Source organism: Cygnus atratus, chromosome 1, assembly GCF_013377495.2.
Source record: "Cygnus atratus isolate AKBS03 ecotype Queensland, Australia chromosome 1, CAtr_DNAZoo_HiC_assembly, whole genome shotgun sequence".
NCBI classification, from domain to species: domain Eukaryota; kingdom Metazoa; phylum Chordata; class Aves; order Anseriformes; family Anatidae; genus Cygnus; species Cygnus atratus.
In genome coordinates, this window is record NC_066362.1 from 93,871,481 (window position 1) to 93,898,177 (window position 26,697).

At 40.3% G+C, this 26,697-nt stretch overlaps 1 protein-coding gene across 11 annotated transcripts in view; it reads left to right on the forward strand.

The window, feature by feature from the left end:
• The window catches only part of COL8A1 (collagen type VIII alpha 1 chain), an 86,691-nt gene that overhangs the window by 38,391 nt on the left and 21,603 nt on the right, over positions 1 to 26,697 (forward strand). For 5 of the 11 annotated variants that reach the window (XM_035540996.2, XM_035540997.2, XM_035540998.2 and 2 more), the window contains one exon: positions 19,335 to 19,450. The exons of 2 other annotated variants lie outside the window; for them this stretch is intronic. The gene's annotated coding sequence lies outside the window, so the exon portion shown is untranslated. Of the gene's footprint in view, positions 1 to 4,138; positions 4,228 to 19,334; positions 19,451 to 26,697 lie in introns of all 11 variants that reach the window. 4 more of the 11 variants (XM_050708383.1, XM_035540995.2, XM_035541000.2 and 1 more) reach the window with 2 other exon arrangements.

The following is a 26,697-nucleotide window of genomic DNA, read 5'->3' on the forward strand; positions in this document are numbered from 1 at the left end:
GGGTTGCCCAGGGAGGTGGTGGAGTCACCGTCCCTGGGGGTGTTCAAGGAAAGGTTGGACGTGGTGCTTAGGGATGTGGTCTAGTGGGTGACGTTGGTGGTAGGGGGACGGTTGGACCAGATGATCTTGGAGGTCTTTTCCAACCATAATGACTCTAGGATTCTATGATGAACATATCTTAAACATTCAGCTTACTTGCATGCATGTAATAGAAACTCTGTAGCTTGGTGTAACACCTAGTCCCTAACCCTAGCACATAAATACTGAGTGTCTAAACTAAGGTGTTTAATCCATACGTGGCCACAAAATGCCGAGCACCACTACTTTCTCAAGTCCCTAGAAAATTTCTGATGCTCACAGATTCTGAAAAGAAGGTTGCTTATTAGATGCCAAGCTTTAAGCACTGACATTTGGAAAACGTTGGCCAAAGCTTCTTGCTTAAGCTCTAGGGATCTTGTTGAAGGAGTTCATAAACATGAAGCAAACAAGCAGTCATTGTGTGGGCTGAAGAACAGCACTGTTTGAGATGCACACAAAAGGAGCATTTTGATTAAAGGATGTGATACCAAGTCAACATTAGCTTGAGGTTGCTGAGAGGAGGCCACCAGATGACTGATAAATGCAAATACACCCATAGCAGATGTTTCTCATTTCTGTGTGTTATTGCTTAAATATCATGAGTTTTCTTTTGCCCAATAGATGGCTTAAAACATCCGAAGTCCTTTACAACATACCTCAGGGCTCAAATAATGCATTGCCTTTTTCCCAACATGATAGGCAGCACTGTAAATAATGAAACAGGACATTTTTAGAAGAGTTGTTAGAAAAGGCCCAGATGCTTTAAATGTACCCTACTTACTTGAAATTTGACCCTTTTCTTTCTCTTCTGTAGCAAATGGCTCTTCCCTTCTAATTTTTTTAGGCATCATTCTGGCAAAAGCAGAGATTTCCCTTTACCCATCACAGCTTTCACCATTTTTTTAACTTAAGATGGTATTTTTCTGCTGTCTAGTCTCCATAATCATGACCATTTGCCACAATCTTGACAACAGCAATAAAAAAAAATGTTTGCAGTTGTTAAACACAGGGTTATGTTTACAGAGGTCTTTAACAATCTTTTCTTTTTTTTACTTGCAACTTATTTTTCATTTGAACAATCAGTGATAATTAATAAAACCAATTTCCATTTTTTGTTCTTGCAATCAGTCTTGTGGGCACATTGCTTTAACTGCTTCAAGTTTCCCACATATCAAGTGACTGGAATATATATTTTCAAAGGAGGCAGTGATTTTGAATATTTGGCTTCCCAAGTGCCCAAATGGAGACCATGCAGCAAGGCCAGCCCTTCACCAAGTGCTGACTACCCAGTTCTGAGAATAAGATCGCTTCAAAATGTCTCAAATTGAGCATTAGGCTGTTTTCAAAACTTAGGCAAAAGTTGTCATCGTTTCTATCAGATATAATACTGGAGTTAGTGTTGAAAAAAAAAAAAAAAAGGTAAGGGAGATGACACATAAATGTTCACTGCTTCTACAAACCAGGTTGCAATTTTCTGTTTGTGACAGCATCATCAATATTGATTGCTTTGGAAGTTACAGCACTCTAGGATCACTAATAAAATGCTGAAATCATAATCATACAAAATCCTTTTCTTTTTTTTTTCTGTTGATTTAAGCTGGAGGAAGAGGAATAGAAGAAATCAATAACATATGAGCAAAATTATCTCTAAATGGAGTGTTTAAAAATGTTTCCATCAGGCATCAGCAGACTGGTCTTTACGTGAAAGCCAAGTATTAAATGGCATCTATTCTAAGTTTTGCATTCCAAGAGAGAAAACATGAGCCAGATAAGTTAGTCTGTGTTGACATGTAAAGTACATCACTCCCATTAAAAGGGCGGGCAGACGTGGATCTAAATGACCCAAAAGATTCTCTGTGACTCAACTGAATACCAGAGAACAGAAGCGTAAATGAATTCGACCATTGGTAATTCAATTGTAGACATTGCACCTCTGAATCAGCCTGTATGTAAACTTCCACTAGACAAAAAACACCTGGAAGAGCTCTGCTAAGAGGGCTTGATTCTTTGACAGCTTTGGATGACAGCCTGCATAAACAGAGAGACAAGAGAGACATTGTCCTCTTTTTTTTTTTTTTTTTTTTTTAAACTACAGCATTGTTTTTAAGATCACTTCCAAAAGCCTGAAAGACTGAATTTATAATTACAGAGCCCTTTCTACAGGCACACCGCATACTTACATGCATGGTGTTTTCAATATATGCTTGATATTTTCAGCATCCTTCACTCCAAATAGTGCTGTTTTTCTTTCAGAGTTTATACTTCGTTTTCCCCTGAAAGCTCTAAAATTAAAATTTTTGCACACCCAAAAACTCCACTCCTCAGCTATTAATCTCATGTATGATATCACTTCCTTTTGTTGTTTATAAGCAAGAAGGTTGTTCAGAAATTTCCCAGATTTGTGTATTCTAAGTGAATTAAAAATTATAATTTAATCTTTACACAAAATAATTAGAAAATGAACATGATGTCAAACTACAACTGCTTTCAGTAGCAAAGACAGTAACTGATTAACTTCGGTCTGCTTAACAATGCTGTTTAAATTCTTCCTGCCTCTCCCTAAAGTCAATTATTTTAAAACTCAAGGGATTTCTCTTATGCACATCTGCGAATTCAATGTCAGTTCCAGGCTCACATTTTGGTGGTGAATCAAGCTGGCTTCAGTTCACCCAACAAGAGGCCAGTTTTTACCAGACAAACAAATTGAGGTGACTTAATACTTGTGGGGTTTAAGTGACTGATATCTGGCATATTTACTTGCTTTCACCATCCTTTTTCCACCTCTAATGAATCAAACATATTACTACATACTGTTGACAAATTGAAGATGATAGGAGAGAGCAGATGAGATAGACATTAACAATTTTAAACCAAGGGTGCATGGCTTCAGTCCCTAGTATCCGACACCACTGGTTCTTCAAAGGGAGGCCTTCATTTTTTGGAACGGATTGAGAAACTGAACTAAGGTTTAAGAATTTTCTTCTCACTTAAAATAAGTTAATGGGAAGCTAAGCACGGAATAACTTCCAAATTACTGCAACGTCAACATTAACTATACTTGGTAGTATATATAGAATTACTTAATATTAGTTATCAGTATATAGCCTCTTCTTATAAATGTTGGTAAACTGATATATATACATATATGCAATTGTTTACCCACACTTTATATTAAATATAAGGTTTGATTCATCTTTTTAGTACAGATTTGAACAGTACCAAAAAAGCCAGTTTTACTTAAGTGTCTTGTTGTGAGCTAAGCCAAGTTACTACATTAACTATGAATTGATATGAACTGGATTTTTTGCACTGAGTGGGAATGATGTTGGGCTGCTAGCATCTCCAAGCAAAGAGACACTTGCCTCTGCACAGAGCTGAGCAATAACAAGCCAGGAGACCGAAAGCCTGGCACTACCAGTGACTTGCTGGGAAACTTCAGGGAAATGCTTCTTTCTGTTTTCCATTGCTTTCCTGTTTTCCTGGTAATAACAAAAATTAGTCAAACTTTCTCTAGAAAGTCTTGTGGCTGTAAGCTACTGGGTCTTGAGCACTAAACAGTATTAGCACAAAATTGACTGTGATAAGAACTTCATTTTGTTGAGAATAGGGACATCATTTAATTTTCTCCAGCTGTGGTTTTTCAGCATGCTCCCATGTCATACTGCTAGTATTCCTTCCAGTGGTTATTTCCACCTTTACACAGCTTTGTTTCAGTGCTACTGGCTCACGGTTTTTCAGGCCTGATCTCGTGCCTCTTGCTCACACGGGTTTGTATGCATCCTCAAGTTCTTTCATGAAAGTCACTGAGACAAATCAATAATCAAAGAATTGCTCAGGCTGAGAGAAGTGACAGCATCCATGAGTAGGGGACAGAAATGCAAAACACCAGGCAGATCACTAGGCCTGATAAGGATAATCTCCCCATGTCGTTTTCTAATACTTTTTGGGAACGATGCTCTTCTTACCTTTGGATGTGAGACTTCCTGTCTTTTCCTTGAGAGAGTCCAAGTTTTGTCTTCTTGCTCCATTACTCTGTCCCTTTCTTTTCTTTTTCTCTCAGGTGGATGCAGATGTTTTTTGCAGCACTCTTCTCTACATTGCTTCTTAGCCAACTGTGTCCTGCAGCTTCTATGATAATTTTTTAACTTAGTAAGTATCCTTATTCATCCTTTATTCTTACCATCCTTCTGGATATATCTTCACTTCCATTGCATAGGCCACAGAACGCTAAATGTGTTCCTGCTTTTACTACACAGCAACCACAGTGCCCTTTTCCTTGGTAGTCCGACTGACAACTTTTTGTTGCAACATAACCAGATGCTGGAGACAGATGGAAGAACAGACCACATCAAATTACCCTACAGGATGGATATCTTGCATGCTTGCAAATACAGTGTGCACACCCTTTGAGTCTCCTGACCAAATTTTTTGAAGATGTTTTTGAAAAAAGTGCAGTGTCATTGGTACCAAGAACTAATGCCAAAGCATGTCAGTTCAATTATCTCAGAAGACTAGCAGTAGATGCTAGAAGCTCTAAACCCAATAATTATCATAGCATGAGAAAATCAATAGATTTTCTCAATAGCTTCTTAAGAGTTGTCTGGTTTGTCTCTTCTAGAAGCCCTGTTTACCAAAGGTTTTCAACTTAGTAAGCTGCAATTCAATGCAAGTCCCAATATGTGCAATGAAAATACAGTGTAAGTAATACAGATAACCTTCTGCTGTAAAGAGAGACTTAGAATACCATAGAATGCTTTCTTGCTCACAAAGAGCACAGTATTTTCTACTGATACAATTTTGTGTGGTGAAAAGAAGCCAGAGGACTATTTCAAACTGAATCACTGCCATTTCTGCTGAGAAAGCAACAGCTGCCTCAGAGCTATTAACAAAGAGGTCTGCTTTGAAGAGCTGGTGCAAGTTTATTTGCTCTGCAACAGAGTAAACCTTCAGTTCTGATTTTTTTTTTTTGAAACATTCTTTCAATAGTTTAGCATGGGTTTTGCACAACCTTTTCAGAATTAAGCACCCTACCAGACTACTGCCAACAAAGGCTGCTTAATTCCTTAGTAAAGGGGAAGTCTTGTTATTTAAATAAAGTAGCTACTGTAGTAGATTTGCAGATATGTTAAGAGTATTACAGGATCTAGAGGTAGATTTAGGAAGCAAATACTATAAAGAAGGAAAAAATTAAACAGTGTATTTATTGAAACTTAAAAGATATTATGACATGTGACATGATTGCATCAGGTATGAGCAGGTGGAACCGTGCTACCTGTACGTGTCACGTAATGCCTGTCGCAAAGTGACACCTGATGATAGTTACACTTTGCCTTTACAACACCATCACCTTTTAAAACCACACACAAACACAGAGAGAGAGACATTAGGGGAGGAGTGCAGAAGCTACAGGGTCCTTCTGTCCCTTTATGTGGGCTGCAAAACACCACACTATGTTTTCCTAGGCACAAGCAGATTGCCCACAACCTTTTTTCACCATTGTCTGAAGCTGGAAGGCTGTATTCTTGTGCCACACATTCACTGTGATGGGACAGCAGCTCCTGCATATCCTGAGGAATCACAGCAGCAAAGGCCACAGGTCAGGAGAAGGTCTCCCTTGTGCTCCTGGTTGAAGTGCAGTTTCTAGGGATCTAATCCAGAGCAAGCACTGATTAGTGCGCACAAAACAGTAAATAAAAATCCTAAGGAGCATGATCAGTATGACAAAGATCACTTGATGCACAACCTCCTTGAATAAAATACCTGAAAACTATCACTGGAAATCACCAAACTGCAGTTGTATATAAGGACTGAGCAGCTATCGTAAGTGTCCCTGAACATCCAAGGCCTGCTTATACCTACATGGTCCTAACCACATGAGGTCTACATGCAAGGAGTTGCATGACTACCACCTGAACCTTTCAGCCTGGTATTCTTGATGGAAGACAATTACGTTTTGCCAGGGTGTAAGTTACACCACACCAAAGCAAACAGAGGGTCTTCTGCAGGCAGCAGTGGTAGGAACAGTTCAGTAATTGCCTTCTTGTTGGTTTTCTTGTCCATGGTTCATAGTGTTATAGCAGATTAGCTGCCTAATGCTGCAGGTAAATGGCTCGGTGTGAATGGTCTGAAACAAGGTGTCAGGCTCTTGTCCAGGCTTTGCGTAAATGCCTCACTTGTGTCTATCTGTGGAACCAGTGATATATGCTCTGGAAGCACACCACCAGTCTGAATTTTTTAAACTAGTGAAAGTTCATCTGTCAGACCAGCCTCTCCAAGTACCCTGGGATTTTACTGGAAAAAAATACTTCAACAGAAACATTCTCTCAGTGTACTCAAAAACCTGCATGCAAATTTTCTCCCCTTAGAGAATAAGCAGGGATGCTTTAGCAGACTCAGCTGCAAAAATTTGATTGGCAGGTGATCAAAAGCTTTAACTTGTTGATAAAATTAAAAAAAAAAAAGAAAAAAAAGATGCTTACAAAAGACTGATGATACAAAAACAGAGGAAGAAAGTGAAACTGGGTAAAATGCATAAACAAAAAACAGAGCTGGATCTCCTCAGAGCTTGCTTTGGATAAATTATTACTGATCTCTGTTGAAGCCCTTTGATTTGCATGACTTTAAAGAAGAGTCAGGCACATTATTTACTGTGTACAGTGAATGTACAGGAATCCTTTCTCCTCCCCAGATTTTGGACAGTATCCTACCACTAGATATTATAAACCATCTAAGCACTGAAAAGTGCTTTTCACCAGCCACCAATGCCATTGAATGGTCTGTTGTATGACTTCTGTGTGGGATGACACTTAACTCTGGAAACAATCAATTTTTAGCTCAAGCTATGATCAATCTGATTTTTTCTACTAGGTTATTTACTATGTCAATTATATTCCTTTGGTACCTCAGCATTCCAGTTATTCAACATTATGGAGAGCTGCCTGAATATAAAATTTTCATAAACTATGCAAGACCTCATAGATACACGCATAAATCATTGATCATTGTAGGGGAATTTCTGGCCTGTTTGAAGTCAATGGCTTCACCTCTCTGTTTGTCTGAGGATTTCACCTCTCTGTTTGTCTAGAAGGTGCCATTGCCTTAACGCCAACTGTCAGCAGGTGTCTTTGCTGGCAGTTCCAAATATCATTTTCCTTATCCAATATATTAAAAATGTGTTTTCTGCTGGCTCACACTGACCTTTCAGTTCAAGGTGGAGGTTGTGCTCAAATGAGATTGCACACTGCTGGAATGAGTTCCCAGCTCCACTGCAGGCTCTCACTCTCTGTCCCGTAGTGGCTTTGGAGCTAACAGACTCATAAATCAAAGCTTATTTGGAGTTCACATGGCCCAAGACTCGCAAAAAAAACCTTAACATGGGTAGATCTTCCAAAGCACCCTGCCAAATTAGAACTATTGTTTATGTCATCGAGCTTCTAATTTGGTGAACTGTCCAATGCTGTGTTGCTTCTAATACGTTTCTAGGCTGGCATGTTGAAAATGTGAGCAAATCATCTGGGTATAGAAATAATAATGCTAAATTTTTTTTTGGACTTCTAGTGCAGCTTTCAACCCTAGAACTTTAAATAACTACACATGTTAATTAAGTTTTTCCAGCTTCTGCTACGAGGTAGATAAATGTTAATGTCATCATTTTGCAGAGAGAAAAACATTAGCACAGAGCTGTTAAAAGGCTTGCCCACTGGCTGATACGATGTCCGTGGAAAGTGGATCCTTCATCTAATGACTATTTTTCATGTGTTTTTAGCTGATTAGATTAGCTGACTACATATCTCTACAAGTTCTGCCCAATTTGCTCCTATCTTTATTTTTTCAGTCTCAGAATAAGATCTACCATATAGGTGATATACGGATTCTTAAAATCCCATTTCACATCTTCTGCTAGTGAAATTTGTGCTCACTGAACTGGTGACCTGTGCAAGAAATATCTAAGTAATGCAGGTTTCATCTTTGGGAAAAGCAACCTACAGAGTTGTCTTTCTATCTCCAAATAAATGCTCATTTTAGAATAGGAAAAGATTCCATTTCTCTTGTCATTTTTGGGAGTCAAAGCATATCTAATTCTCCTCATCCTTTGTCAGATTCATCTCACTATATTCAGAAATTTTACGCTTCTTTCCCAACTAAAAGATCACCTGGGAATAGCGATATAAAAATAGGATGTTAATAGATGTGGGATTCTGATACTAGCTTTGATCTCTAACAGTTGTATCCATCAGTCAAATTTGCAATCTGACCCATCTTACCTCACCAGACCTCATCCTATTCAAGTCAGGTTTTAAATTAATATAACGATATCTTTTGTTTTACTGTTATCATAACCAAATGTTTTAAACTCTCAAGTATCTACTCAAGCAGCCAGCTATCCTGCTAAAATTTGAAATATCTTTTTAATATTTGCCAGACAAAACTTATCCCAGTCAACCTTGTACTGTTATTGGCTAAGAAAGTAAAGGCATTAACCAGCTGCTGTGGAAGATAAGCTGTTTTATATTTTCATTTGCATTCATCAGTTTTTGAGGGAAAAAAGGGCTGGTATTTTTCCAGTTTCCAAAAGCCAAAGATTCTGTTTAATTCTGTGCTCCCACATAGGTTTAGACTACCACTTCTGAACATGGTATCAGTGGTCGTTCCATACAAAATAAATAATAATAGTTAAGTCCATAGGAATTGCCTACCTCCCTATGACTTGGATACCAGAGAAGGTATTTGCCTGTTAAATTTTCAATAGTTTTAGCCACAGAAAAAGAGGACAGAGTTATTTTCTACAACATGTAACATCTAAATTATTTTCTACTATGCATACCAAGTAAATTATTTACAGGTGATGGTAGGTCCATCCTGGAAGTAATAAAGGTATAGATCACTTTGACTGTGGTATCACTCCGAGCTCATCTTGAAGAAAGGCAGAACCTACCCAGAAAATGGTTTTATAATTGACATAACATACAATTTCAAATTAATTCAGATTAAAATACCAGGGATAAAAGAAAGAAGTGTTAACTGTTGGAGTTATTCTCCCACACGCAAGCAAATTTGTTTTTACTGCTGATTACAGTGCAAACTCCTGAGCAGAGAAGTTCTATCACCACATTTGGGTAGCATCAGTACAGGGGACAGTTTGGGTGTACCAGCCCATCGCACTCCATCAAAATCCTTCTTGCCACCTCCAGAAAAGGCTGACATTAGACTCCATTCTACATTTATGAAACTTTAAAATGAGATAAATGATCTAACATTATTATGAACTGGTTCTTAATTAATCTGAAGTTATACATCCGATTAATACTTGAGAAGATTATTTCCAGTCTGCTGGCCAGGCCATTGCCTGCATCTTACAATCCATCTTTATTCAGGATCTAAACTTTTGACACTCCTTTGTAATTTCAGAAGCATTAGGATTATGATTAGAAACATTCTTATTATCAAAATCTTTCCACTCAAATCAGAAGAGATATTTTTCCTTAGAATTAGCATTAGTACATCTTCCTATTCTCTATAGAATGGTCTCAGGAATCCATCAACGCCTGGACTCCTGCTGCTTTTCAGAGCTCTCTTGTTTCCAGAATATTAGTTATGTTTCCATCCACATGTTCTTTCTGTTCCTACACTGTCTGTAGGAGTTCAGCTAAGTCAAAGTTCTTATTGTATTTTGCAGTGCTTGTCCTGTCTCTTCTTATATATATATTTGTGGAAATTCTTAAATACTTCTTTTAGAGTCATAAGTTAATGTCCTCATTTTTACCAGCCCATTGTATTAGTTAAATATATTCATACTATATATTAAATATATGGCATTTGAAATGTTTATTTCATTACTCATGCATGACAGATCTGAGCACCATTTCTGTCTTGCCATACACTTTGCCTTGCAACTGCTGTGTCTTTAATGCTTTGAATTTGTATAGTGGTGCAGCTTGGACTCTAGCACAGCCTCACCTATAAACACCATCTCTATAAACACATTAAATGATGAAATTTTGGAAGAGAAATCCAAGGCATCGTAGAAACATGGTGTGTACTATAAGTTCTAATTAGCTAATGACATTGTGAAGATACAAATAATTCTGTGCTTGGAAAAGTGTAGATCATGCTTTCTGGGGCTAGGGAGGTGAGAGGCAAGAGGACGTGAGATCTGGCTGAGATGACAGGACGCCTCAAGTGGAACACAGTTCAAGAGATGGGATGTGTCATAGTTTCCTCAAACACGAGCAGTGTTTGTGCTGCTGGTCCTGGATGAGGCCTCATAATCCTGCAGAAAGGAAGGCTGACCTGCTGATGCAGGCAAGGAATGCCTCCTTCTCACATCCCACATCTTTTACACTTCTCTGGACCAACCTTGGATGGAGGATTTGGCCTCTCTGTGCTTCAATTACCAGCAAAATGGGAGCAGGGGCTCCTCTCCACCTCACAAGGTACTGTGAAGATAAACATCTGAATATTTAGGTACTACTGTAATGGTGACCAAATTATCCACTGGCATGAGTTTATTCTGTACAATATTAGCATGGAGAGGAATTCTCCTGCTTGCCTGTAATGGGAAACTCCTAAAATCTTGCCATAAAAGGAGTGGACAACAAACAGCATGATACCCAAGGGGGATGAGGGGAAGTTTGTACTTTGCAGTCCACAGAGGCATTTTACTTACAAGGGTGGCATTTTGAACATACTCTCAGTACTTTCTCCTCTGTAAGCTTAAAAGCATTTCACTTTTTGATGAAACACACTAATATAATATATGTACTTTTTGATTAATATTAGTAGACTTGATCAATAATAGTTCCTTGTCATTTCCTCATCCTAACCTGAGTGGGAAATATACATCTGCTTGAGAAGTATTTGGTTTGATTTTACCTTAGAGAAAGAATGATGTCGAACAAAATAAAAATATGTTTTTCTGTAATGGATATTTTGCTGTCTGTTAACTATGGGGAGTATTTCCATCAGTTTAATTTAAGACTCTGATTCAGCAAAGGAATTGATCTTGCACGTAACCCAATTTCCATGAGTAGCCCCACTCAGTAACTCTCAAAAATAAATAAGATGCATGTTTAGTTACTTTATCAACTCATCTCCTTAGAGAGCTGAAAAAAAAAAGCTTTTCCTTTACTTTGTGATGTGAGATTCTGTAACGCTACCATAGAAACTGTTTGGAAAGTTCATCTCCTTTAAGCCTTACCTGTTTGCCAAAGATCAAACATGGACAGTGTCCAATACTCAGTTATTTGGGTATCAGCAATGGAGGACAGAATTTACTTGCTTGCTTGTTTGTTTTTGTTCATACACAGTACTCAGATGACAGCCAAGGCTCTTCTCTGTTCCGACATTTCATAATGATTATATTTATGATATTTAGGACAATTGTATATTACTCAGAGGTTAGCATAGTCCTTATGGCTACAGCTCAGCCTTTTACAGTAAATTACATGAAAAGATATAGTGTGGTTCAGGTGGTCCAACCAAAGAAACAAACCAAGCAGCAAGAATTGGCTAGTGCCAACCAGGGCAAGGTAAATGACCTGTTCCTGTGGTAAGTAGAGTACACTGGTCATTGCACACCGTACTAGCAAGTTATGTGTTCTGACTTTTTATTACGTTATATCAAAAACGTGCGTTTCACTTCACTTTTCTTTATAACATGAGATTAAGCTGATAAAAATTCCAAAATAGATAAAGAATTGGTTTGTTGAGATTGGCAGCAGTAACAAACTGGAAAGTTTACTTTTCTTTTTTTTCTTGTTTCTTTTTTTAAAAGGCATGCGTAAATAACCTGCCTAAAATTATCCCACGCCCTTTATACCTAACGTTTCCTTTTACAGGTACCTCTCCCAGAAATAGCTAGTCTTGGCTGGCAGTAGCAAATCTTAGCATGTATTAGTTAGAATCAGGAAAAATTTCAAGAAAGAAATTCAGTAGTCTTAACAGAGGTTAGATTTCATCATAAATTTGAAATTCTGTCCAAGTTCATGGTGTAGAAACATACCAGAGAGAAAAACACAGTGATACTTAATTCTGTCCTGGAGGCCTGGCAAAATTTCAGTCTGGACCAATAATATCTCCCTATAATCTCCTTGGCACTTTCAACCTACTCTGTAACTGCAGTTCAGCGTGCTCCTCTTCTGGGGAGGTGGTTTTGTAGGAATTGCTTTGGCTGAAAACCTGGGAAACTTATCACAGTTACAAACCACTATTAACCAAAAGCACATCTTGTGATATTCCCCGTATCACTAAAGAAGTCACCTGCTGTAACCCAGTATCTACATTTACCTCAATGCAAGTGGCTCACAGCCTGCCTGGCAAGCTTAAACCAAATCACTCAATTTTCATGAACTAAATGAAGTGCAACATCTATACCTATTTGCATCTATACCTATTGCAAGTTGCAATCACAGCCCAATAGCCTGTAAAAGCTTAATCACAAAGAACAGTTACTGATACTAGATGATAAGAAATGCGTCCTGTACCTGCAGAACAAGTCTGAAAGAGTGCATTAATTAAGAAGGTAGAAAAATTCCTTAGACAAATTAAAAATGGAGAAAATTGAGACTGTGCTTTCATTGGCTTAAGGTAACACTTTTACAGCTAGATATTCAAAGCATTGTGCTGGTTCCTTATTATTTAGCCATGTATTTCTTTCAGTACAGTCCGTGGAAATTGTCTGGATAAGACCACCCATTTAGTTCTTAAATTTTAATCCTTAATCTTTCGTGTTGATTTTCCATGAACTGTGTGTTCGGCTTCCGTGTTTAAACTCTCCTGCACAGCAGGAGAAGGTGGCACAAAAGCAGCCCGGCCCCGCACTGGTATGCACCGTGCACAGCTCCTTGTGTTAGCACACAGGGGAAGGACAGATCTGGAGGGCAGCGGGCAGGAGCAGGGCCCCCACTTATAGCTGGAAGAGCAAACAAGTGCCATGAAGCAGAGCTAACACTTACCTACCTCAGTCACTCTTGTGATGAGAAACACATCCCAGCTCCAGCCCTGCAGAGTAATTAATTGCACAGAGCTTCCAGCCCATAAACAGTGAAGTTACTGTGGCCAGGGGAATACACGCCACCATGTGCATGCTTAAATCCCCCCCATGCCAAAATTTCACTGGCCTGGGCCTGGCAGCCCAAAGCCTCTGTTGGGTCCCACCTGGAGCACCCGCTGTGCACCCTGGAGAGAAGGTCTCGAGGTCTGTTTGGGCAGCGGGGGCTGCCTGCCTCCTCCTGCACCAAAAGGAGCAGGTCCTTCCCCACTGGGTGCTAAGAGCTTGTGCAGAACCCCAGCACCTTGCTGACCAGAGCTCTCCACGGGATACCAGGCCAAAAAGAGAGAACAGAGGAAGTGTTGACTTAGGTCTTAGGGAACAGGAGACTTGGTTCCCCCAGTTGTGACCGAATTTCAGGCAATATCACCTGATCACATCAGATGCACTGGTTAACATTTCCTCTGAAGTCTAATAGCAAGTGGTAATTACTGAGAATGCACCCAATGGGACCGATCCTACCTACCAGCCTCTAATACATGCCCCACACCCAGCATGAGCTAGCCACATGCACTGTGGTAAGAAAGTAGCAGTAAGAGGCAATCGGAGTGATCCTTTTCCAAGAACAGCACATCCAAGATCTTTCCAGCAGCACAGAAGACAGACAAACCCAACAGGAGTTAGGATGAGAAAAGCGAGTAAGGACAGAGGATGTCATTACATTCCCCCTTTCTGTTTTTATTATCAGTCACTGGTAGAAATTTGGCACACCGTTTCTGAAGCAATTGTGGCAAACATACACAATATTATTTTTTTTTTGGTGGAAAGACATAAAAATACTTTTACCTCAGTGTTGCTTAAAGTCTTGGTTTTGATTCAAACATCTCAAAATATTCAGAATAATTGCAACATTGTGTGCCGCCAGCATTTGCAGTATGAAACTCTTTGTGTTTTTCTCACATTTTATGTGAAAAAAGAACATTTTGCACCTCAGTAGATGGTTGTGGTTTTGGATCATAATGTGCTAAGAGTTTTGATCTGTACTGATTCCTACCCCTGTGTCTCATTTTTCTCATGGCTTAGAGCAAAATATTAATGTGACTCATCTGTCATAAGTAATTCTCATATCCTCTACTCTATATTTTGGTGCGTGTCTAGAGGAAAGTTGTGGTTATGTAAAAGTATTTGTGTATTTTGTATAAGGGAGGATGGGAATCACAAGTACTTTAAACAAAAAAATAAGGGCAATGGCAGGAGAAAATTGTGAATTATAAATAAAAGCAACTTCTATGTATTCTAATTACACATAATAGACAATTTAAAACACACTATTTCTGTTTACTACTTCCTAGCTTTAGAAATCCCAGCTGTCAGTCCTTGGAACACTGGAAAAGGAAATAATAAATGGCAAAAAATATATATATGTTTAGAGTTTGTGGACTGGCTTGTCCAAAGCGAGTCCCAAATTTGATACTGAAACATTTACAAGGACGCTAATTATGCCTGGAAAGCTGGCATTTGAAATTGCAAATGTCAGTTCCAGGATGTCAACATTTTCTGGTACTGTTTAGGAAATCCTATGTAGCGTGCTGCTTTCAAAAGACATAATTGTATGTGCACATTCCTGCAACTTTGCTCCAGACCCAGACTTCTATTCCACAGTAGTTCTCTCACAAAAAAAAATTAAAAATTCAGTAGAAAATAGCCCAAACAATGAATACAGCAGAAATTTTGCTGAAGCATTTGCAGCAATTGACCAGATTCCTCTTTTCTCCCCGAGACCAGATTGAAATACTTTACTAAGTAGATCCAGTTCAATGCAAACCTCATTCCACAAAAGTCATTTGCATTTGGGCTGAATATTGAATCAGAGGGACTCAAGTATATGCTTAAAATAGAATTGATATTTATGTGATTACTTAACTGAACTAGGGGTCATGCTGTTTCTCTGTTAAAATAGAAAATCCAGCTATTTTCTGCCTTTCTGCTGATGCCTTTCTGTACGTGAATAGAAAACACAAAATACTGTTTTCCAGACCTGGCAAATACCTGCAGCCAGTGGAATGGGAAAGAAAGGAGAATGCATGCCACCTCCTATATTTGAAGATTTTGTAGACAGAAAATAAATTCTCCCCTCTCCTTTCAGCTATAGATTTGCACTAAACTGTTCCTAACAGCAGAGCAATGAAATGAAACTGTACCAATCAGGAAATCTAATGCTTAATTTTCTTCTTAGGAATGATTTGTCTCCTACTGTCTTTCATATTTTCTCTCTCCCTTGCTTCTCCAGGAAGCCTTATTGGGCCTTATTGTCTCCAAAGCTAAAAAGACTGCCTTGTGTTGCTTCATGTTCCCCAACACTGTGGCTTTCAGCTTGGAACATTTTCATGTAGTCCTAATCTACGTATCAGAATCTTCATGTGACTGAATGACACAGGGGAGACAGGAAATTTATCATTAGGAAACCTTCTATGAGATTTATTTTGGGGGTTAAAAAAAAATCATTGCACCATAACAGGTTTTCATGTCTGAAAGAAGTTAAGTGGAAGAATGCACATGCAGTCATTGGTCTCAGGACACAAGGAGCAGGAAAACAATAATATTGGAAGGGCACATATAGAACAACACCTCAAAGGAGCCAGGAGTTCCTCTCAGAAAAATCATCAGGAGCCAGAATCTGGCCTTTCGTTGGCCACGCTGTACAGCAAAACCTAACTGTCAGCAATGGCCAAGGGGGTCCCTGGAGCAGGCAAGGAAGGCAGTGGCAGTGGTGGTGATGTGGGATGGGGAAAGGTAGGGACTGTCTGGGATGTTATGGGGGCTTTTTGAGGACCAAGAGGACACTGTGCAGGGAGGATGTGAGAGGGCAGGGCACTTTCTCTTCTCCTACAGTTGTCTTTTCTCCTTAGAACCACCTCTTTTCTTTCCTTCCCCTCCTGAAGGCAGCCCAGACACCCTTCCCTCACTTCTGCTCTCTCCACCATCACCATCTACACATTCTTCTGTACCTTCTTGATTGCCAACGAGGGGTCAGTCTTGGTTTGGAGGAACAGGAATTAGGGTGGGAGCAGGGCAGAAAGCCAGGGAAATCCTGCTGCTGCTGGAGGTAGAAAGGGCAGGTGTGACTGCTGCTGTACTGGGGCCCGCTGGTACAAGCTGGCGCTCCTTCACCCGCCCTCTAATCCCACAAAGGCAGTAACAGCGACATGGATGGTACAAACAGCAAGCAGGAATGAGCTGTGCAGCTGAAACGCCTAATCCCTCTCTCCTCAGGCACAGGCAAAGTAGCTTGCCATCCCCTCCAGTCTGGCAGCTCCCCGTTTTGCTAAGTATTCAAAGCTGCTTCTGAATTCGTGACTTTCCTTCATCTGTGCAAGAAGCTGAGCCAAAGCCCCAGACCTAAGCACCTGTAAGCATTGGAGAAGTTTGTCTCCAGAGCTGAACTTTGGAGCCCGGAGCCATATCTGAAAGTGACGAATGAATGTAGATGTGGTCTGAATTATTGACTCACAACTTAAAGGAGAAGGCCTGGTTGGCAGGACAAACAATTAAAAACTACACTTCATAAAACTATGCTGCAAACGGCAACAGAATTGGCAATTTCTGCTCTGCAGGCTGTAGAGTCTTCTCAGGAAAGATGCCAGATGCACTTTTCTTTATCCAGCTCAATGAATTGAATGAAACCGATTGCAAATAATCCACAGTTCTTGGGAATTATCTCCTATACCTTGATAATGGGGTGTGAAATTGTTTTTCTCTTTGACTATTGAAATCACTCACAGAATCACAGAGTGGTTGAGTTTGGAAGGGACCTCTGGAAATCATCTAGTCCAATCCCCTCTAGTCCAGACTCTCTGGACAGCCTGTTCCAGTGCTCTGTCACACTCACAATGAAGTGTTTTCTCATGTTCAGCCAGAACTTCCCTGTTTCAGCTTGTGCCCCTTGCCTCTTGTCCAGTCACTGGGTACCACTGAAAAGAGCCTCACCTTCTTCCTTTTTGTTTTCCTTCTTTCAAGTTTTTCCTGTGAAGTCCTTGAGTGTCTGGAAGGACAGATGCCTGCTGAATTTTTGCTCTCACTTATCTTCACTACCATAACTCATCCATGTTGTGTTTTCTTTTTTTGAAAGTAGAACAAAACCATTTAAATGCAAGAAAATCTCGAAGGACTATTATATAATTCCTTCCCCCTTTTCAAGCAACCATCTCAAGCAGAAGACTTTGGTTTTTTTTATGTAAGAACACTGTGAGGTATCTCTCTTAAATCTCAGGGTCAGGGCACTGGGACATCCATCGTGGTGGCTCCCCCAGCAGCAGCAGAGCAGGAGAAAATCACCCCATATTACCTACCAACTCAAGGGCAACCACAAGTCAGCACTAGGTCTGGCATTGCCAGAGAGCTGAGCTGTTGGTCGTCAAAACAGAGATTCTTCAAAATAAATTTGATACTAGAGGCCAGAAAGCTTTGTCACCACTAATGTCACCCTAACCTACAGCAGAGGGCCTGGAGAGCAGCCAGGTACTTCTCATGGGGGCCCTGGACTTCACGAGGAAGGATGGAAAAAGGTGCCCAGTGGAGGCCACCCGCAATGGAGGAATGGCTTCCTGAAGCACAAGGGCTGGTTGGCAGCAATGTGCTCTGGAGGGAGCTGGGCTGAGATCTCTTTTATGGCAGAAAATGCTCTTCTGTCAACAAGATTCAAGATTTTTTTCGTGTGAAAATGTACTTTTTTGACCAAAATTCAGTTATTTTGTCAGATTTGAAAGAGACCTCACAAAAGCCCAGTTGGTGCACTCAGAGGAACAGATGAAAGCAGGGAGTGGGCACATTTCTAAGGGGCTGGAATAAATCTGAGGTAAAACAGTCAAGCTAACTGCAGGTTTCCCCTGCAAAATCAATATTGCTTTTTGGCTCTCCTCTCTCCCCAGATGCTTTCTCCCTCTAAGGTTATCACAGGTTGGTGGCAGCAGGGCCACCTGGGGTACACCAGGCCCTGGAGTAGGTGCCACTGCTGAAGTTCATCTGCACAGAGGTTAGAAGTTGCTGTTCTTGAATTTTCCTTTTGGCCTGGCTGATAAAATGCTTCAAGTAAATGGAGAGAGACCTTCGGGTGTCTGTGGCTCTCTGGAGCTTGTCTAGCTGCTAGGGAAACCAGTGACTTTGGAGAGGCAAAACATAGGCCAGGAAGGTCTTAGGTCAAATACCTCAAATTTCAACCACAAAGCCAATCAGCATGTGAAAAGCACCGCCCAGCTTATCAAAGAGCTGTCTTCCTAGTTGTCCATGGGTTCATGCACGATGGCTGTTGACTAGCAAAAGGATCACACTGTCAGCAGCTGAGGGCAGGGCGACAGAGAGGCACTGGGCTCTCCCCAGCCCTTGTCCAGCAAAGCACTGGAGCATGTGCTCAAGCCCCAGCAGGAGCACAGGTCTCCAGAAATCATGGTTCAGGGCTTTATCAGACCAAACCCTGAACATCTCGGTGGCAGCTGAGTCCACCAAATCACAGAGTCTTCCCAGTCATGCCTGTGGGATGTGGATAAGGTGAAATATGTGTGCCTTGGTAGCGGTAGCCTGAGAGTGATCAGCCCATAAAACATGCATATTTTGTATTTATGTAGGATGCCAGCACTGCCTGTTGCTCCCCTTGTTGCACCATCATGAGCACAGTTGTGCTCGGGACTTTGTATGGCGGTTCCAAGCACCTCACATATCAGTCCAAGCCTCTTGGGAACTAATGTCCATATGTTGCACATTGCAAGGAAGGGTTTGCATGTACATTTTTGAGGGGGCAACACACTTGGAGAAAGATGAGAATAAGTAAATGTTTTTCAGCAGCCATTCAAACTGATAATTTTATACCTAGTAATTTGAAAAAAGCTACAGAGCATCTCTCCAGAAGGGTGGGAACAAGACTCAAGGAGCTTTTCTTGAAATCAAAACCCAGATTTTGATTTACAGCCTAATTATTACAGGATTGCCAACAAAAATACCAAACATTACGATTTTTAGTCCCCTATTCAAATTGCTACATCAGTTTTCGCAAGCACTGAGTAACTAAAGAGGCTACTCAGAGGGAACAAGCTGCCAGGTTGTCATACGTCTGAACAGCAGACCTTGAATAAGAGGCTTGAACATGGAATGGAAAGACTATGCTACGCCACTATGTTTGAAAATCTTGGGCAAATTTCCTTAACATTTCTGAAAGAAAAAAAAAAAAAAGGCTACTGTGCTCATAAATTTCTTATAAGCTTTCTTTTCCCTCTAGGGACCAACTTAAAATCAACAAAATAACACCGGGCCTTACACAGACAGGAAATCTAGGTCTCTTACAGTGAAAAGCAAACAACCTGTCCTTCTTCTGCCCTGTCCTGATATCTAAATGTAAGTATATCCAGCTTTGAAATCTTGAATGAGTTATGCATAATGCCAGAACAAGAGTGCAAAGGCTTAAAACAGAAGTTGTCTTAAAGTGAGCACCCAATAGGATTTGATAAGTTATTCAAGTGTTTGCTACACACCAAAGCTTTTGATTTTTGAGTAGAAAAATATATGGTATGCATACTTTGGTGATTATCCTCAAGAGCATCTTCTTTCCTAGATTAAAAGAAAATCTACTCTTTCAGACACTCTTCATAGTTTAATAGGAAATGACATGTAACTTTTTTCTTCTTAAAAAAAAAAGAACCTTTTTAAAGTCTATTTTTACAGTCAGGAAAGATTAAGGATGGGTTTCATTAAAAAGGGATGACAAAAAACATTTTACCCTGAGAATATAGTGAACTATGCTGTTGATGTACTTTCAATATCCGAAATACATATGTACACGTGTCTGAATCCATGTGTATGCATATGTGAAGGCAAACAGCAGTAACATTCATTTGGAAATCCACGTTTAATGCAATGTTTAGTTTAGCTCAATAACGGGAAGAATATGTTAAACATCATTTGGAGCCCTAATGGAAAAGTTTCTGACAACTAGACATTAGCTCATAGTATCCACAGTCATCTTATGCTTATGACTATTGTTTGTTATCAAGTGTGACTTTTGGAAGAAAAAATGCATTATTGCTTAACAAGCTACATTGCAGTAGTGTCCTGCGCTCTGTTTTGGTTTCTACACGGCTAATTAAAAGAATCCAAATGTTACAAATTAATCACGTAAATTCCTCAGACTTTCTCAACAGCTCTCTGGGAAGACGAGCGCCATGTTCAATCGTGCGCCTCTCTTTCAGAGAAATCCTGCAGAATTTGTCTGAAAGGGAACCAGCAGAGTCAATACAAGCACAACTCCACAAGTACACTGTTCCAGACACCAGCCCTGGCAGACACCTTCCCTGGAGAACTCACTGGGCTTCTCTGGGCACTGGGGCGGACTTGCCCACGGCTCGATGCTCAGTGGCTGCCAGCTGTCAGAGCTGGCCCTGAGACCCACTCCCCTGGAGTCCGTCCCTAGACAGGGTGCTATCCTGGGGTAACACAAAAATAAAGGAAAAAAGGAGAAAAAAATAAAAAGAAGAAACCGTATAGCCCAAGGCCCCAGCCCACAAAACGTTAATAGAGTATAAAATGCATTCCTGCTGGTATTTAAGTTCTCCCAGAGCATCTATAAGAAAGTTTTAGAGCCCAATCCCCCTAGCAATAAAACATACATCCAAGAATGGCAGTGGATTTTGATAACTTGGCTGTGAAGGTTATATAGCAGCTGATTAACACATTCTGTGAGAGCACTGCTATTTTTATTAGTAATTTCTTCAAACGTTTTGAGAGAGATTTCCCAGTGTTATACAATAATACAGATCACTTCAACAAACCTCAGAGTCCTTCACCTACAGCAGGTGAAATAGGAATACAGACCATTAAACATATATACCAGACAGTAAAAAGCAACAGCTAGGCTAGACAGTGCAAACTAGCACTTGCTATTTTTCATGCATGGCAAAATTGCATTAAGAAAAACAAACACTGTACTCAACAGTACAGAGATATTGAAGCACACAGAAATAAGAAGAAAGAAAAAAAAAAAAGCCTAAGAAGTGGTTGAGAGTTCTGGAAAATGTTATTATTTCCTTTTTTTTCTCTTTTCGTTTTAATCTATTCCAGTGAATAGAGAATAATTTCAGCAAAACATTCAGATCTGGATAGAAATATCCCTCAAATTAAAGGGAAACAGCCCAATATCTGTAGCAAAAATACAGAAAATTTTTAGACTTGAGCATCAACTGGCAATTAGACTTGAAAGGCATTTGGGTCCAATAGAAGTCCTGAGCTCCTACCAAAATCAACAGTCTAATTGTCTCAGCTGAAACTGGGGCTTAGTTTTTGGGTTTCCTGTAACTAAATCTTGCCACAAACAGCTCTGCTAAGTTTTTCCTCCAATAAAATAAAATACAGCGAAATTAAGATAAATACAAGAGACAATGAAGATGAGTGTGTAGTTCACGATGTAAGGAAGGGAGCAGATGTTAGAGAAAACTCGTGAAGATATCAAAATAGTGTTCGTCAGTTTTAAATGGATGATATGACAGCTCTTTAAAAATAAACAATCAAACATCTGAAAGTAATTGCTAGACTAAGGGATTTAAGTTTATTTTATTTAAGCAATATGGTATTTTAAAAATGTACTCAGATTGTCTAGCTTGCTTCAGATTGCTTTGGTTTTCTACACAGTGTCATGGTAGTTACTACCCACCCAAATGTGGTATTTGAATAATATTTTTAAATTGAAAAAAGACAATTGAAATGAACAAAGCAAAACTATTCAGAAAGGTTACCAGAATGAGTAGTTTAGTTTAACTTCAGACACTTCATAATCCGATCAGGGAGAAGAACGAGGAAACCTATTGTGCCAAATTCATAGGCAATGAGTCAGGTGATCAAGTTATTTAATTTTATGTGGTCCTAGTGATTTTCCCTCAAAATCAAAGGCAAATCTAGGTGACTGAAAGTAAGGTGACTGAAAGTAACATTTCAGTTTGTATAGGCTGATATTCTTTGTCTATCCTTTATTCCGTGGCCCTTTATGCTTCTCTGTGTTTAAACCCCATGAACATAGTCTTTTCAGTCCCGTCCCCAGTTTCCTCCTCATTTTCCTGTGCCCTATGTCCCTCCATTCAATCCCTGTTTATCTATAATACGGATTAGTTTGCTAGTCTTCCTTTTCCCTGTCTGAATTGGGGAGTTGGAAGCCCTAGACGATTTTTAGTGGAATTTAAACCTCATATTGCTCATGTGTTTATAGAAATGTTATCTTACATTTCCAGGTCCATTGATTTTTCAAAAGAAATCAGTGGACGAACTCCTTTAGTCTCTTGAAAAGCTAGCTTCAGACTCCTCTCAGCAGTTCTGATGGGAGGAAATTAAAGAGGAATTACAGAAGAAATAATCCTTTCCAAGCACAGCATATTCAATAGCTTAGAAATTTACTTCTCTTTTCCTATTGGCAAATGAGGTTTCTTTAACTAATCCAAATATTATTGTGCATAAACCCAAGGGTTGCTTTCGTCTGTGTTTTGACGAAGAGGGGCTTCTTTAGGGCTTTAGTAGTGATACTTGACACATAAAGCTCTGGTACTGAGGAACAAAGAAGATTAACAAGATGAACTTGCCTCCACAAATCATACAATTCGGGGCTACTCTGGGGATACCTCCTGCTTGCTGTCAGCAATGATGAGGATACGTTTACGACCCCAGGCTGTGCAGAGTCCTGCAGGACCTGCCTGCTGCTCTGTAATTCTCTGCTGCTCAGGCTCCCCAGGCCACCTCACACATACACACACGCACAAGCTTGCTTCTGGTCTGCAGGGTCAAGCTCATCAGAAGCATTTTGCCTTGTGATGTGCAGGGGCTGCCCCTCTGCAGTGTGAGGAGAAGCAGCTAACTCAAGGTGCTTAGGCTAAAAAAAAGGCATATTTTTATCCTGATAACAGCAAGTCCATGGAAGACTAGCGAAACATGCCTGTCTGATTTGGGAAACAGTTAAGTCTTTTTATGGGCTTTGCATTAAGCATAAATCCTCCTGGCTATGTGCTGAAGGGTACGGTTTGATAACAGAGAGTTCAGTAACAGCAACAGATAGAGCATATAGCTGCAGTCACCACGTTGCAAACGTATTCCACATGTTTTCTCATAGCTTCTCTGTCCAGGGATAAGCAGCACTAAGCAAACGCCTTCTTTCAAAAGCCCCACTGGCATAACTTCTCAACGCAATTATTCCCTGCGAACTCACTGAGTTTCTTTAGGAAACGTCAGTGCATTTTCTATGCAGGAGGCTCTCCAGAAATGTCACATTTTTGACCAGTTTTCTAGACCTAGGGGGTTCAGACACAGGAACTTTGTCTTGTAATGTTCAGAGAATGTTACCACAGTGCAGAATAGAACTTGGAATACAGTCAAAAGGATTACCCAGTTACTAATGATAGCCCATGAATCTATCAGGTTAGTAAGTGAACCTTCAGCTAAAATATCTATTACATATTTCAACCTTCTGTTTAGTTTCAAAGGATTTTGATGCAGTTGTTGGGTTTTGTTTAAGTAACAAGGTTATCTTTATCCTTTCTCAATTGCAATAGTTATGCAAACAGTGTCCAATATTACAGTTCACAGCAGTTTTCTACAGGAGCCTTTTCTACTTCATCTATCTGAAATTTCCCCGTACTTATTCTCTGCAGCAGTCTAGCTCATGATTTACCAGGGGTAGAGGAATACCAGAGCACAAAGCTGAAATCAGAGACCTTTTAGTTGAGAAGCTGACACAATCGTTTACTGAACGCATTTTTGGACCGTTTGCTCTACAGTAGCCTGAGTATTCCTGGCGTAAATGGGAGACGGCATAAATGGGGCCAGCTAGGCAGCACCGTGGCATCAGCACACAGGCGGGAATGTGAGCCGCACCAGCTGATGGCTGTAGAATACTTGCTTTGTGTGCAAACAGCGTGTTTCATGCTGCTTTGCTCGCCTTACAGGTATTTCTAAGCAATCCATGGCACAGAGACTTAGTATTTTGAACCTGCAAAAGGGTCTGGAATGTGGTCAGGCTCCCCCTCCTGCCCAGTGCTTGGGAAGCTGTCCTCCAGCACACGATAAACTGGGAAGATGAATAAAAAGCAACAGCATGGAGCCTGTGCTGGCAGTGTACATAGAAATTTGAGTTTAGCGGACAAAGTTCACAGTTTGCAGTGAAAGGTCATAAGGATTTCAGGCATTTTTGGTATTTTGTCTCTGCTGTCTGCACAGTATCAAGCAAATAATAATAATAATAAAAAAAAAAAGATAGACGGCTTCCAATTCTGTATACTTGGCATCTCTGCTTGGCCTGAAAGAAGTCGGAAAGCTCTGTCTTTGGCATCTACAATTATTTTTGAGGACACGCCATCCTAACAAAGCTTTAACACTTACTCAGCCCCAGCTTCCCTGGTATTTTTTCATGTGACATTTGATAATCTAAAAGGCTTACCCAGCTTCAGCTAATCCAAGTGGCTGGCAGCTTTGTTGCTGAAAATGAAATATTGAATTTAGCATGGGGAGGAAGAGTCCTAAAATGTTAACTCTTAACAGGTGATATTCTTCTTTTTCCATCCAGTGCATGGTCACAATAAAATGTCAAATGCTTTTCTGAGAAATCTCTTCCAGTCTGTAGCTGAACCAAAGGAGAGTTGGAGGAGTCTAATTTATTATTATTTTGATTACAATTTTTGCCTGCAGTGAGTTCACTCTCTTCTCTGGATATTATTGTATTATCTCCCCTAGGAAAGCCTTAACTCTGGCCTGTGAAATATGGATGATGACATTTTTATTTCCTGGACTATAGTAAATTTAAACCAAGCGGAGACTGTTTTTCCGGAGACACGTAATCTCAGAAATCTAAAGAGTTTTCTTACCTATGTATTTAGGAAGTGAGTGCAATCACTGCTTTTTGTGAAATTGCTACTTCCCCTATTTCAGGCATGTACTGCTGAGGCACCAAACTAGGAAAAGAAAAAAATCCCATTATTCTTGTCTTTGGGTGCATCTCATGGGCAATGGAATATCCAGAGACCTCTTAGGAGTGTGAAAAGGATTAAACAGTAAAAATAGGACAGTAGGTGATTCAGGTGTTGGCTAAATTTCTTGTGACATGTGTTCATTTAACCTCCTAAAAGGGCTTGTACTTTGTGTTCCTGTCTTTGCAACCTCAGAGCATCTCAGGGATCATGCAGTGGGAGTGAGTCTGTGTATGCGTTACAAGTGCCAAATGCTCGAGCCCATGTCGTGCCTGCAGGTGCTGCGAGGCACCTGGGGGGCTCCCTGCCCCTCCTGCTGGTGCAGCCAACAGCATCATGAGGGAGCTGCTCCCAGCCTCAGATGCCTGGGAGCTCTGTGCACTTTGTCCTCCAAGCTCAGGCAGACACTGTTCCAGCTGTTGTGAAACACAGCCCTTCACATCCTTCTTTAGCATCCTTCAGGAGCTACAGACAGATGCTCTCTCCAGACATTCCTCCTTTAGCTTCCCTCTCTTTTGCACTTCCTCTTCCCCCTCACTTTTTACCTATAGATAGATGGAGGATTTTGCTCTTAGGTTTAGTAATGCTGAACAGAGCAGAATAAATGCCTGAAGATAGCATAATGCTACCTCCTCTTACAGTGGTCAAGTACGAGGTACAAACACCCTTCTACGGGTGATTAAACCTAGACAGGAATGAGTATGACCCCCTAAATGGGAAGTATAACTGCATAGGAACTGCAGAGACTCTACAAAATTCATTCCCTTTCTTCCCTAAATATGGAAAGATTGGCATCAAAGGGCTGGTGTTCAACACTTTCTTCCAACCAGCAGAAAGGTTTTGATGCACTCAGAGCAGAGCACTTTCCACCTCAATCCACTTCTGGGCTAGACAGAAAACAAAGTCCCTTGCCTTCTGATGAACGAGAGATTAAAAACATCTGAAAAACTACACAAAAACTAGAAGACAAAGACAGAAAGGACTAAAAGGAAAGATATGTCGGTCTCTTTTCTCAGGTGACAAGTGAGAGGATGCAAAGAAACAGCCTCAAATTGCCACAGGGGAGGTTTAGATTGGATATCAGGAAGAATTTCCTCATGCAGAGGGTGGTCAAGCATTGGAACAGGCTGCCCAGGGAAGTGGTGGAGTCCCCACTGCTGGAGGTCTTTAAGAGATGTGGGGACGTGTCACTAAGGGAAGTGGTTTAGCGATGGGACAAGGCAGTGTTAGCTTGATGGCTGGACTTGATGATCTCAAGGGTCTTTTCCAACCGACACAATTCTAAGATTCTATATTTGATAACAGTCAGGTTTTATCAGATTTGCCCTGGCCAAAACCAGGAATATGCTCTTTTTAAACAAGCTGTCTTTGAACACTGACAGGATTCTACCTTTGTCAGAAAGAAATATCTTTATCATTTATCATGACATGATCGTTCTGACTAGAAGGCAGCATAACACAGCTGTGCCCCAGCAAACACTAGGTGAAGGCATAGCTATGACACCAGTAGCACCCAAATAAAGAAAAATTATGAGGACATGCTTTTATTATTTTGCTTTTAAAACAATTTCAAGCAACTGTCAGGGCTGTGCCTGTGATCAAGTGGATCGCTCACGCCACCAAGGGGCAGCTTCAGTAAGGAGACGTCTG